Below are 14472 nucleotides of genomic sequence, written 5' to 3'. Positions count from 1 at the left end.
AGAATAAGAGAGAAGGAAACATGGTTCCTCACACAATGACACCACTCTGTCTTCTAGGACTGCTAAATATTAGATAGCTACGAAATAGAGAATAAAAATATATAATTAATTTAGTTTGCTATTTATGTTTTGACTGTTTCATACTGCAGCCAAGCCTATGTCCAAAAAAGAAAGAAAGAAAAACAAGTAAATGGTAGCTGAAGATAAACTCTCAATAAAAATTATAAAATAGGAAGAAATGTAAGCTGGGGAGATCGGGTTCCCTGTCGCCTATGGAGTTAGTCTGTGTTTTGGTTTTGGTTTGGTTTTGGTTTTGATAGGGTCTCTCACTTTCTCCCAGGCTGGAGTGCATTGGAGCTATCATAGTTCACTACTGGCTCAAACTCCTGGTCTCAAGTGATCCTCCCGCTTCAGCCTCCCAAGTAATTAGGACTACAGACATGCACCACCATGCCTCGCTAATTTTTATTTTTTATTTTTTATTTTTATTTTTATTTTTATTTTTGGTAGAGACAAAGTTTGGTTCAGTTGTCCAGGCTAGTCTCAAAGTTCTGGCCTCAAGCAGTCCTTCCATTTGGGCCTCCCAAAGTGCTGGGAGTACAGGCCTGACCACAGCCATTGGTTCTTTTTCAAAAGAATATTTCCAAAGATGTTCTCTCTGGTTACGCTTAGTGAGTTTAACATCTCCCTGACAATCTCAAAGCAAAACAACCAATATATCTGAATGTACAGATAAGAAGACCAGCTTGACTTTAATTATGACCACTTTGACACATAATAATATGGTGAAATTTTCATATTTAGAGATTAAAGGTCAACATTTTTTGAAAGAATGGGTGAGCCCTATTTATGGAGTTGATAATGATTGTTGAACAGTAGAAGGGTAAAGTAAGTAAGTAAAGAATCTTCACTAAAAACAGCATAAAATGTGGGTGGACATTAATGAGTTAATTAGAAAATCTGAAATCAATGTATACACTTTGATTATTTTCTCTTCCTCTGGGGAATAAAACAACTTCCTTTAAAACTGTTTGTTTTAAATTTTGCTGGGCATAGTGGTGGGAGCCTGTTGTCCTAGCTACTTGGAAGCCTGAGGCAGGAGAATGGCATGAACCTGGGAGGCAGAGGCTGCAGTGAGCCGAGATTGCACCACTGCACTCCAGTCTGGGCGACACAGCAAGACTCCTTCTCAAAACAAACAAACAACAACAGCAAAAACAAAAAACTGTTTTTCTTCGAATATTGGTTATGAGACTGTCACATCCTCCAAGGTCATGACAAAGCTTGCCAGGTACCTCATCAGCATTTCTGAAACAAGCTGAAAATTCACTAATGCCTAATCTTATGGTGAAGGCAAGTTACCAACTTACTACATGCCAAAGAGTGAGCTTTAAAAAACAGATGAAAACTTATTTCCCTATAATTACCTTATAAGGATTTAAGAAATAAAAACAGTAGGTCAGAACAAAAAAAAAAGGAAAGGAACTTAAAAATGGAGAAACAATCTATCAAACACAGCAGATTACTTAAAATGTTAGATTTAGGTGCTGACTTACATTCACAAAGCTTTTGCTCATTTGTGTCAGGTTTAATGAGTTTTCTAATTACACTTCTTCCTTGAAAGGCTTGAGATCTCCCGTAACTGTATCAAGTTTAATTAATTTTTAATTAATTATATATTACCAACAAATGGTATTGTTTGTGCTCTTGTAAACTTCAGGTGCCAGCCTGGACACTTGAAGTGCTTTCTGTAGAAACAGTGAACTGGTGATTTTTAAATAAATTTAATATGTTTGTTGTACTTTCTTGAGGCCCCTATATCCCGCACTGCTCTGTTCTTTTTCATAAGAAATGGTAGTGTGCATATCCCACAGAGCACGAGCTGTAACCTAATTAGACAGATATGGGATCAAGAAGTCATTTAAGAGATGAATGTGTTTGCTAATTTTTCAATGATAGTATAGAATCTAAAAATTATCTCATTTAAGTTTCAAATGAAGAATTGTTTTGCCTCATAAAGAGATTTAGATGCAGTCTGAGTTACTCTATCTGATGTATTTTTTAAAACCCAGCTAATGAGGTTTAGTGGGGAAGAAATGGCTCTCTGCAGAAACTGATAAAGCTACAGGAAAGCAGGAGAATGTCAGAACCTTGGCAATACACTAAAAAGCATTTCTGAAATTGTTTCCTGCTTGATTTTCTGATACTGTAGCAGAATCCAAAGTGGCAACAAAGAAGAGGGACAGATGGTAGGAAGCAAAGGTGGCAGATAAGAGTGCTAATAAATTTCAGTGTTATCCCTATTACATGCTTATGTCCCCTCAAAATTCATATGTGAAGCCCCTAATGCCCAGTATTTCAGAATATGACCATTTTTTTGGAGATATGGTCTTTAAAGGGGTAAGTAACTTAAATGAAGTCGTTAGGCTGGGCCCTAATCCAAGGTAATTGGTTCCTTAAAAGAAAAGGATATTAAGACATATAGAGAGAGACACACACACACCAGACAGGCCAGCTTGCAGAGCGAAGACCGTATGAACACAGCAAGAAGGAACTGAGTGCAAGCCAAATAAAAAGACCTTAGAAGAAACAAAATCTGCTGACAGCTTGATCTCATACTTAAAGCCTCCAGAACTGTGAGAAAATATATTTGTTTTTTTTTTGAGACGGAGTTTCGCTCTTGTTGCCCAAGCTGGAGTGCAGTGGCACAATCTCGGCTCACTGCAATGTCCGCCTCCTGGGTTGAAGCGATTCTCCTGCCTCAGGCTCCAGAGTAGCTGGGATTACAGGCGCGTGCCACCACACCCAGCTAATTTTTTGTATTTTTAATAGAGACAGGGTTTCATTGTGTTAGCCAGCATGGTCTCAATATCCTGACCTCATGATCTGCCCGCCTCGGCCTCCCAAAATGCTGGGATTATAGGCATGAGCCACTGCACCCAGCCCTATGTTATTTTATCCCTCCCGTCTGTGGCATTTTGTTATGGTAGCCTGAGCAGACTAATTAATATACCTTTCCCTTTCCGTAGAGGATACAGTCATTCAAGAATCCACTCACCCTGCCTAGAACAGATGAATGGCAGACTAGAAGACACTGGATTGGATCAAGAAATTGGAGGGATCAATTCCATCATTGATCAAAAAAGAAAAGGTAAGAAGTAAAAGCAACTCCTTTTGCACATACTGTCTGAATTGGTCCATTTTTACACTGCTGTAAAGAACTGCCTGAGACTGGGTAATTTACAAAGGAAAGAGTTTTGATTGACTCACAGTTCAGCATGGCTGGGAAGGCCTTAGGAAACTTACAGAATCATGGCAGAAGGCTAAGAGGAAGCAAGGCACCTTCTTTACAAGGTGGTGGGAGGGAGAATGAATGCAGGATGAACTACCAAACACTTATAAAGCCACCACATCTTGTGAGAACTCCCTCACTATCATGAGAACAGCATGGGGGAAACTGCACCCATGATTCAATTACCTCCACCTGGTCTCTCTCTTGACACGTGGGGATAATTGGCATTATAGGGATTAAAATTCAAAATGAGATTTTGGGTGGGGACACAGCAAAACCATATCACTGTCCTAGATATGAATCTTATCATCACTTTATTCACATAATTTCTAATTGTCTTTTTATACCACCTAGTAATTCTCACTTGATGTTAGCTTTTATTAAAAATGCAGAAACATCAGAAGAATTTTAGGTATGGCAGCATTGGATTTGAGTCTGAGTGCACTAAGAATCATGTTAACAGCTGTAAAAACTTGGAGTAGCTCTGATCAATACCGTCATAGTCAACTAGTAAATATGGCGGGGCTATTCAGTGGTTATTCTTTGTAGCCACGGGATTAATGTGGTTATTTCTCAAAATTCACTCTGAGCATTTTATACCCCCAGCAGTGAAATAATCACTAGGTATAAAAATGGCCTATGTGAAGTTTTCTAGGTTTGTTCTCTTCTACTTTGACTTATTTCATATGTGATGATTGTCCAATATAAATAAAGATTATTCATTCTTTAAAAATGTACATTACTGTTAGTAAATTGATTTGAAATACATAAGAATTTGAAATTTACCTTGAATTTTCAAATGCTATATTTTATACATCTTTTTATGATTGAGTCTAAACTACTTGACAAAACTTGCTCACAAGAAAAGAAATTATGTTAACAAGATAACCTATTTACTACAAAAGAATATGGAGAAAGTAGGGGAAATAAACAGAAGAAAATAATCAAGTTCATAGTTACCCATAAATAGAATACAAGTCCACATAATATGATTTGAAAGTGTTAGATTGTGCAAGTTTTAGTAAAAGCTAAGACCAATTAAATACTCGAAAATTAGAATAAGACAGTGGGAAGGGGATCTTTTTAAGAATGAATTATCGCTTATCTGTAATGGATTAGTCAGCTGTTCAGATGCTTATTTTATTTTAGTTGCATAAAAGAGATGTGGAGATATATGTGAACATCTAATACCACAAAAATGTAAAACTAAGCTATTGTAAGACTAAAAACCATATAGTTATTTTGAGGTAATTTAATTATTTTGAGGTAATACATATTACACGTCCCCAGTAGCACACTGTCTTGATTATAGTGCTTTATAGAATGTCTTGAAGTGACATAGTATCAGTCTTCAGACTGTTCTTCAGTATTATGTTGGTTAGGTCTTTTCCATATAAACTTGAAAATCAGTTTGTTAACATCAACAAAATAATTTGCTAAGATTTTGATACGGATTGTGTTGATTTATGCATTATGTTAGAAAGAGCTGACATCTTGACAATATTATCCATGAACATGGAATATATTTAGATGATCTGTGACATCTGTCAGAAGTTTTATAGCTTTCTTCATATAAATCTTACAAACTTTCATATCTAGACCTAAGTGTATTTTTCAGTTGTGCTATTGTAAATAGTATTTTAAATTTTGAGCTCTAATTGTTCATAGCTGTTATATGTGGAATAAATTATTTTTTGAATATGTGTATATAACATATCCTGCAATAATCTATTATCTTGCAATAATCTATTATCGGTTTCAGTCAGGGTTTTCTTGTTGTTGTTGTTAATTGTTTGAAATTTCTACATAATGTTATATATAAATAAAGAAAACTTCTTCCCTCCTAATCCATATATATTTTATTTCCTTTATTTTGTTGCATTAGCTGGAACTTTTAGTGTAATATTAAATAGATTTTGTGAGAGGCATCTTGTGCCTGTCTCTGATCTCTGATTTTTCCAGGAAAGCATTTGGTTTCACACCGCTAAGTAAGTTACTGTAGGTTTTTTGTAGATGTTCTTTATGAAGTTGAGAATGTTTGCCTTTATTGGATTAAATTTTAAAAGCATAACTTATTTAATTTAGGGCTGTCATGTAAATAAATTCAGAATTTACATCATCTTGCAATGGAGACAACTTCTTAGAAATAATCTTTGGTTATTCTTGTTTTCATGGTTATTTTTTCACTTTGAAACACCTAGCTGCAGGTTATCCAACATAATTCTTTATGGTAATGCATATTCAAGAAAGATAAAGAAGATGTCAGTGTAACCCAGGACTCTAAGGGACTTTTGTCATTTGATATCCCTAAATTGAGATCTATTTACTATGTTTTAATATTTTTCCATTTTGTGAATCTTGGCCAGTGAAAGAGGCTACTCTCACTGTAGAAACTGAAAAAACAGATATTTAATTTTTGTAGTTGCTGTTGAGCTAGAATGTTAAAACTGGATTAAGGCTCAGACAGCCAGCAATAACACCTTATACTCTGAATTCATAGCTAATATAACAGCAATAGCCGGGCATGGTGGCTCATGCCTATAATCCCAGAACTTTGGGAGGTCAAGGCAGGCAGATCACAAGTCCCAGAGTTCGAGATCAGCCTGGCCAACTTGGTGAAACCCCATCTCTACTAAAAATATGAAAATTAGCCCGGCATTATGGTGCATGCCTGTAATTCCGCTACTCAGGAGGCAGAGGCAGGAGAATTGCTTGAACCTGGGAGGCGGAGGCTGCAGTGAGCCGAGATCGTGCCATTACACTCCAGCCTGGGTGACAGGGCAAGATTCCATCTCGGAAAAAAAAATATATATATGTGTGTGTGTGTATATGTGTGTATATATATATGTGTACATATACATGTGTGTATATATGCACATGTGTGTACATATATACACACATATACACATCTTTTGTTATATACATATATGTATATATACATGTATACGTATATGTGTCTATATACATATATACACACATGTATATACACACATATATGTATATATATAATTACAGCAAAAAAGATGCACAAACATTATTTACAGCAACAGCATCCAACTCATATGAGTAACAGTGGCTATGGCAACAGTATTGATGTTTTTTGCCCACTGCCACTGGGCATGCCCACTTGATAAAGCTTAAACTCCCAGAGCTTTCTTTCAGTTTCCTCCAAATTGTGGATTCACCTTACGTGTTGGTGTTTGTACTCAACGTCCGCCTCCTGAGTTGAGTGTTGGTGCAGTTATGTTTTCTGGTACTCAGAGCAGTTTTTGAGATGAATTTTAACTTCAGCTCTTTGTCCTTTTTGGTTCATTTATTTTGCTTTTCTAAGCTTTGATCTAAAACTACCCACTGAAGTATTAACCAATGCAATATTCGTATAAAAATTTAGTTTTATGCTTCAATAAGAGAGCATTTTATATTGCTTACAACTAAGATTCATGCCTAAAACATAGCATTGACAATTTGCTATGCGTACGATTTTATGACATAATTGTTTTTAGACTATGAATAGGTATGTAATTCTTGATCTTAATAACCTTGTGATTTGGATGGGGAGATCAAATAAAATGGCTTGGACATTTAATCAAAATCTAACAAAGGTACAATTAAAAAAACATATGTTTCATATTTATTCCTAACACATGGAAAGTATAAGCTATACTTACAGTGAACTCACAGGAGATGTCTTTTTAGTTGTGACTGCATGTGAGAACTTTAATAAAGATAGACTTGAGGTATGTAGGTAGAGAGGGTGTGAGGAGGCCGAGTTCTGTCAGGGAATTTTTAATATCTTATTCATGTTTTATGATTAATGTATGTTATATGATGTATTCATATTTAGTAGATACTTGCTAAATGAATGAATGGATGAATGAATAGGTAGATGAAATAATGGGACTGATTTAACAATGGTGAAAATATAAAACCACTAAAATGCATTTTATTTTCTCAATAGACAGTAGACTAGTCTTTTATATATATATTTAAATATATGAATACATAATGGTTGAAAAAATTTATGGGGCACACGTGGTATTTTGATACAAATGTACAATGATTAATGATCAAATCAGGAGACTTAGAATATCCATCACCACAAAAAGTTGTCATTTCTTTGTGTTAGGAGCATTCCAATTCCAATCCTCTATTTATTAATATATTGAAATATACAATAACTTATTTGTAACGAGAGCTGCCTTATTTTTCTACTAAACAGTAAATCTTATTTATTCTATCTAATCATGTCTCAGTACTTGTTAACTGACCCCACTTTATCCCTCCCCTACTACCATTTCCAGCCTCTGGTAATGATCATTCTACTACCTCCATAAGATTAATTTTTTGGCTACTATATAGAAGTGAGATGGCGTGAATATTTGTCTTTCTGTGTCTGGCTTATTTCGCTCAACATAATATCCTCAAAGTCCATCTCTGTTCTTGAAAATGATAGGATTATTTATGGCTGAATAACTTTCCATTGTGTACTACAATATGTACCACATTTTATTTATTTATTTATTTATTTATTTATTTATCTATATATCCACTCATGGACACTTAGATTAATTCCATATCTTGGCTTTTGTAAACAGTGCTGGCAGCAAACATAGGGGTTCAGATATCTTTTTATACAGTGATTTATTTTCTTTTGGATACATACCCAGCAGTGGGAATGCTGGATCCTATAGTAGTTCTGTTTTTAGTTTTTGGAGGGACATCCCTTCATACTGTTTTCCATAGTGGCTGCACTAATTTACACTCCCACCAACAGCACACTAATCTGTTTGGATTAAACATTAGTAGATGAATACTGAGTGCTAATGTCAAAATTGTAAGATGCAGCCATAGATGGAACTGAAGAAAAGATGTAGAGATTTTTAGCTATATCAAATTGGCATCAGAGAGTATTTGAAGGTAGTTAACCTACTTTCCATTGAAAACTAGACTTGAATCTTCAAGTAATGGAAGTCCATTGAGATGTTATTGCATAACCTATTTATAGTATATGCTAAATAATGATTTTGAATACAAACCTATGATTTAAAGTCTTCCATATGATGCGGTTTTGACACATTCAGAAAATTCACATAATTATTTTCTCAGATAAATTACTCCTTTCAACAGAGTTTTAAAACTTTATAAAATTAGATGAGTTTCCAACATTAGGAAGGTAACTTTCAACAGGCATTGATAGTAACTAATAATTTACACTAACTCTTCAAACTTACTTCAAATGACTGATGTATTCCAATTACCTTTCCTCTGACTGTCTTAAGCTGTATACATTCATATATATAGATACACACACGTCACAATAATCAACATGGTTGATCTCATGCACAAACACATACACAAATTTTCTTTTTCCTGTTTTGTGGGTTTGTATTTTTCTGATTTTTCTTCTTTGTCTTTTTAAAACATGTTTTATATTTTGAAAGCCCATTACTGTTACTGTTTTATTACTTTTTATAGATGCTACGTTGTCATTTTAGTCATCTCTTTGATAGTAATATTATTCACATCTAACGACAGATCATTTGAAAACATTGATCATTAATGATGGCATGTTTAGTATAACTAACTACGTTAAGTATATTGATTTCTATACCTCTAATGTTATTTTCAAAATGTAGAAACATTCTATAGTTGCACATTAAAAAAGCTTAAGTAGACTTTAGGGCTTGAAGTTATATGATCTTCAGTTTTGTGTAAGTTGTTTTTTTTTTCTTCTCACCATTTAAACTCTTTCATTTATTTTGAGTTTTATGATTTTATATTTCACAAGTACATTCTCCTCAATACATAGGCATGGAAATATGTGCCAATCAGAAAGCAGGAACAAACGTATATAACTGATGATGACTTTAGTGCTATGCATGCAGTACTCCACTAGACAAAAATGAAAATACATTGAATACCAGATGACAAGGTAAGTTAACAGAGGTCCTTCTCAGTGGGAAGGGATTAACTTTTTCTTCTGAAGACCCAGAGTGATGACTGTTTTGACTCCTGGTATCAAAACAAACAAACTGAATAAAAGGGTCAAAGTATTAAATATGTACTCATTTCACATTCTCTAAACTGTTAAGTTCATGTAAGAGAACTTTGGCCATAATTTGAATCTGAAGGACACTACTGCAGTTTAAATATTTTTCAATCCTTCAGTAAATGATAATATTCAAGTAATTACGTGCCTTTCTTTTCAAAGATAGTGCTTGCACTTTGTAAGTGTCCAACGGTATGATTTCCTATGAGATACACAAGAGATTATCATTACTATTAACAGACACCATCCTCATATGTAGGTGCATAGAGCCACACTTTGATGTTTGACCTGAAGGAGAACAAAAAAATGAATAAATAAATTTTAGAATGTTTATTTTGTCTTCAAAATTTATGTAAAGCTGTTTTGGTGGGATGTTGTTTGAAGCATCACAAGATCTCTTCTGCTCTAGTTTGCCATTTTCCTACCTCCAACACTTATATTTGCTTATTCATACAGTGAAATTTTTATAAATTTAAGAGTAGCCAAAACACAATGGCAAATATTTCCAAGGTAACTTGTCTGGTTTTCTCATAAAGGTATATTACTATGAAGTCTTCACATTACAACCATACTGCCACTGAATATAGCATTTAAAGTGAAATATATAAAAAGAGATTGCCATTCTAATTTCAATAAAATTGATATATAACAAATAAATATAAAAGAAGCTTTTGACAAAGCTGAATAAATAAAAGATTTTGAAGAAAGCTGTTTCTATGTAATATAAAATTAATTATGAAGCCATTTCATAAACATATCTCATAATAGCAGCCACGTGGCTTCTTAATTAGAATATAAAACATTAACATATTAATAATTTTAAAAATTATTAGCTCTCTAATTACAAAAACTGTAAATAAAGATCGGCATTTTTATGTTTCACATTGTTTTTAAAACGCTGATAAACATTATATTTTAACAGAAAGGTCTATATATAAAATATCTTAAAACATGCAAAGTTTGCATATTGAAATAACTTTTCAGGAAATACATTTTGTATTCAAATCATGAATGCCTTCTGTGGCCTTAGTGTCAATATTTTTAAGCATTTCTTGAGTTGATTTATATTTTTAACACAAATTTATTCTGAAACATACATAATACTTGTATAAAATTTTGAACAACTTACTTGAAAACACTCTTGTCGCATCACTTACTTCCAGCTGTTAACAAAATAAGTAATGAACTTGAAATTGCATCAGCCAGTATAATAAATGTACTATACCGAAAAGGTTACCTTGTTTGAATAAAAAAAAATTGTTATAAAATATGTTGGTGCACAATTCTGGACCTAAATTTGTACATACAAATATTAATGGTAATGATTTTAAGTGCAAAAAGACAAAGCTCGTAACAGAAGTTGATGAAGGACATAAGACATTTCATGTAATGATTTTCATAATAAAGTCTTATTTTTACGCTGATTTACTAATTTATCATACAAATTTGGAAAAATCTTACACTGTGCACATGTGTCATTTATTTTAAAAATGATTAAAAACTGCTGAAGAAAATTTAATTAGGGTAATGACATATTGACACCTAAATTCTCACACATTCAATATTAAATCTTAATTACTATTGTTAAATTATGAAATAAATAATGTGTTTTTTGCTAATATTTGATTTTCCTTTATATATTTTCCTTATTTATTCAATGTTGTGTTTCCTCAGAAGATAATTTAAGAATGTAAAATTCAACACATTTTGTGACAGGGAATTGTTTGGTTTATTCTACACTGTAAGCTGCATGTATACTTGATAGTTATATAAAATTATACCTTTTGAGATGGAGGAATCAAAATATCTTATTTTTTAACACTTAAAATAAAACACACATAATTGATCCCTATAAAAGAAACACTAGAGCAATGAATAATCAATGTTTTCTTGTTTTTGGAAAACAAGAAAATAAGGTTAAACATCTTTTTAATCCTTGCACAAATATTTTCATTTCATTTGATACATAGTATAGTGTTAAACTCATTTGTTAACACATAATGATTTTTTCCTCTAATTCAAAAATGATTTTTCATATATACAGAAGTAATATCTGCTTTAAAAATGTATATTACTAAATATAATATAATGTTGAAATATCAGTATATTTAATATACACTGGAACTTCAAAACCTGAGACAAATTTCAGTCTTCATATGTTTTCTTGTCAACTTATGGGACACCTTTCCAGTTATATAATTCTTATTATAAGATGCTTCTAAATTATAATAACTTATTTGATATAGCTTATATATATATCAAAGCATATTTATAATGTAAACAAATTAAAACAAGCATATAAATATGTAATATATCATAAAACATTTCAAAGAGGCAAATTCTAATAACATAAGATTAATATGGTTATAAAATATTACACTGATGATAAAGGACTTTTTTGAGAAATCAATAATTGTCTAATGAGAATCAAGAATTGAAATATGTCATCAATGGTTTTTCTAAAAACATACTTTCTGAAACTTATTTGCCAAACATTATGTTAACTGCTAAGCAGCAACTAAAAAATATATTGTCTGCTCCTCAGGAGCATAAAAACAAAGGGACTAAGTATTTACAGGCATACACAAGCATTTTGAAAGGGCCATACTACATACCGAAAGCATCATAAATGCATTTTGTTGAAGAATTATGAAAGTAATGCTATTGTGTTTGAAACGTAATCTAATGATTAAACCACAATTTGATTTAGCAAAAAAATAAATAAATAAAATAAATGTACGATTCATTGTCTAGAAACACATACAGTATTTTTTCAATTATTTAAGCATGTTTTTCATTTTGTTGAAAGGTAATTTACATAGCATCAATGTATTAAACCAATTTGAAGAAATATTAAACAGAACATTTTATTTTTTGACCATACTAAATTAGAAAATTAGATTTGTAGCTTATATTTCTAATATTCTTAATTAAATATACCTGATTTAGATATTAAACTTACTAGATTAGAAAACAGTGTGCAATAAAATACTGTCAAAATTTATACTACAACGATTAAAATAGTTCAATGATGTACACATTCCAATTTTTTTTCAATTTAACTGAGAAAATTATTCCTTATATTCTCTGAAGAGGTTTCGTTGTAAATTCCACATTTTTGCTTCTGAAGAAAAGATAATTTCTTCACTGAATAAATGCTTTAGGTTCTGATTTTGAATAAGATGAAGTAACTTACAGCAGATCAAGAACAACTAAAAATGCAGATGAAAATTCAAGAATAGTCTCTCTTTAAAAATAAGATAGCCGCCCAGGTAACCAGAGACTGAGGGGCCAAGTTGCTGATGAGTAGGAAGCTTCAGAGTAAAGAGTTGATTTTATTGGGCTCATTTTCTCTTGAATCTTCTCCAAACTTGGTGGAAAAACCACTGAACATCCACACAAAGGATTGCACATAGGAGGGAGCTGCTTTTACAATATTAACGAGCTAGAAAGACAAATTGACAATCAGACCTGTAAAGCAACCAGGATTTAAGTAGGCAAAATATTGGAAGAAGAAATGAACTGAAAACTTACAAGTGATTGGGACATTGCAGAGCAATGGGAAGATTAGCTTCTTTAACGCCAATGCAAATGGGAATTGAAATTGTTAAAATTCAGTATCTGGAACAAATAATTTTAAATAATAAAAATTAACAATTATAGCATATAAATTAAATCAATGTACAAGCGTCAAAATTGCTTTGTTTAAGTATTTCTGCAATTATGCATGAGGTTTGAAATCCTGTATATAAAATCAACAACCAAGAAACGTTCATAATTCAGTTTTAAAGACACAATGTGTGTGTGTATTTTAATACTATAACAGCATGTTTTTAGACTGTCCTGACTTTTTCTGTTTGAAATTATTTTTAAAACTTTTAAAAGACTATCATAACTTGCTATTTGATGTAGTTTGGCTTTATCCCCACCCAAACATCATCTTTAATTGTAGTTACAATAGTGCCTAATAGTGGGAGGGACGCAGTGAAAGGTAATTAAATCATAGGGGCAGTTACCCTTACGCTCTTCTCGTGATACTGAGTGACTTCTCAAGAGAATTGATGGTTTTATAAGGGCCTTTTCCCCCTTTTCTGAGTCTCATTTTCTCTCCTGCCACCCTGTAAAGAGGTGCCTTCCACCATGATTGTAAGTTTCCTGAGGCCTCCCCAGCAATGTGGCACTGAGAGTCAATACAACCTCTTTTCTTTTTGAATTACGCAGTCTTGGGTACTTCTTCAAAGCAGTGTGAGAACGGACTAATACATTATTTGCATACATAATAATAATTTTTGTCTTATCATTATTTACTATTAAATAAATAAATATATATGGTCCTTCAGGCGTTTCTGAGCCTTCACTTGGAAGCTCCTGACTGAGATCTTGGATGAGGAAAGAAATATCTGAAATATACTACAACCACCTTAAATGAAAAAACACTTGCTGAGGCTCCTTCTATATGGGATAGTCTTGTAATTTATCAAAGAAAACAGGATGAGAGTAAAAGAATGGCTATTTATTATTGTGCCAAGAAATCAGGAAATCAAGCATATACTGAACTGTCACAGAAAACATGGATGTATAATAAGCTTTCACATAATCCTCTGTGACAATAGAACATTAAGTTCACAATATATTGGTCCATAAAGATTGATTAAAGCTGATTCTGAAAGTAAGTGGAAAAAACTGATGGGGAACTAAGACCTTCGTCTTGAAACTGCAGAAAGCACAATTACGAATCTGTGGAAGAAATGTTTTTATGTATGTTCCCTCTGTGGTGACATTTTTGTCATTAAAGTCCTTTTTGTAAATGGAGCAATTAATAGTATGTGCTTTAAAGAATTAGACTCAAATAATATCTTTCAATGAATGTTATCAAATTTCTCTCTGTTACTTCATTTTTGTGTAAATCTTAATATAAATCAGTAACACATCATAAAGCATTAATGGGTCATACACAAAAATGTTATTGCCTCTCATTTTATGATAATTGACATACAAAATAGTATGTTTTCTTCAGTAAGTACCCAGATTACAATTTTGTTCAAAATATAAAAACAGTGACTATTAATTAGACAATATACTTAGCATTACAAAATATTTATAAAATAACGTTGGGAAATTTGTCAAAATT

Source organism: Macaca fascicularis, chromosome 3 (genome assembly GCF_037993035.2).
Source record: "Macaca fascicularis isolate 582-1 chromosome 3, T2T-MFA8v1.1".
NCBI classification, from domain to species: domain Eukaryota; kingdom Metazoa; phylum Chordata; class Mammalia; order Primates; family Cercopithecidae; genus Macaca; species Macaca fascicularis.
This window is presented reverse-complemented; position numbering follows the sequence as displayed.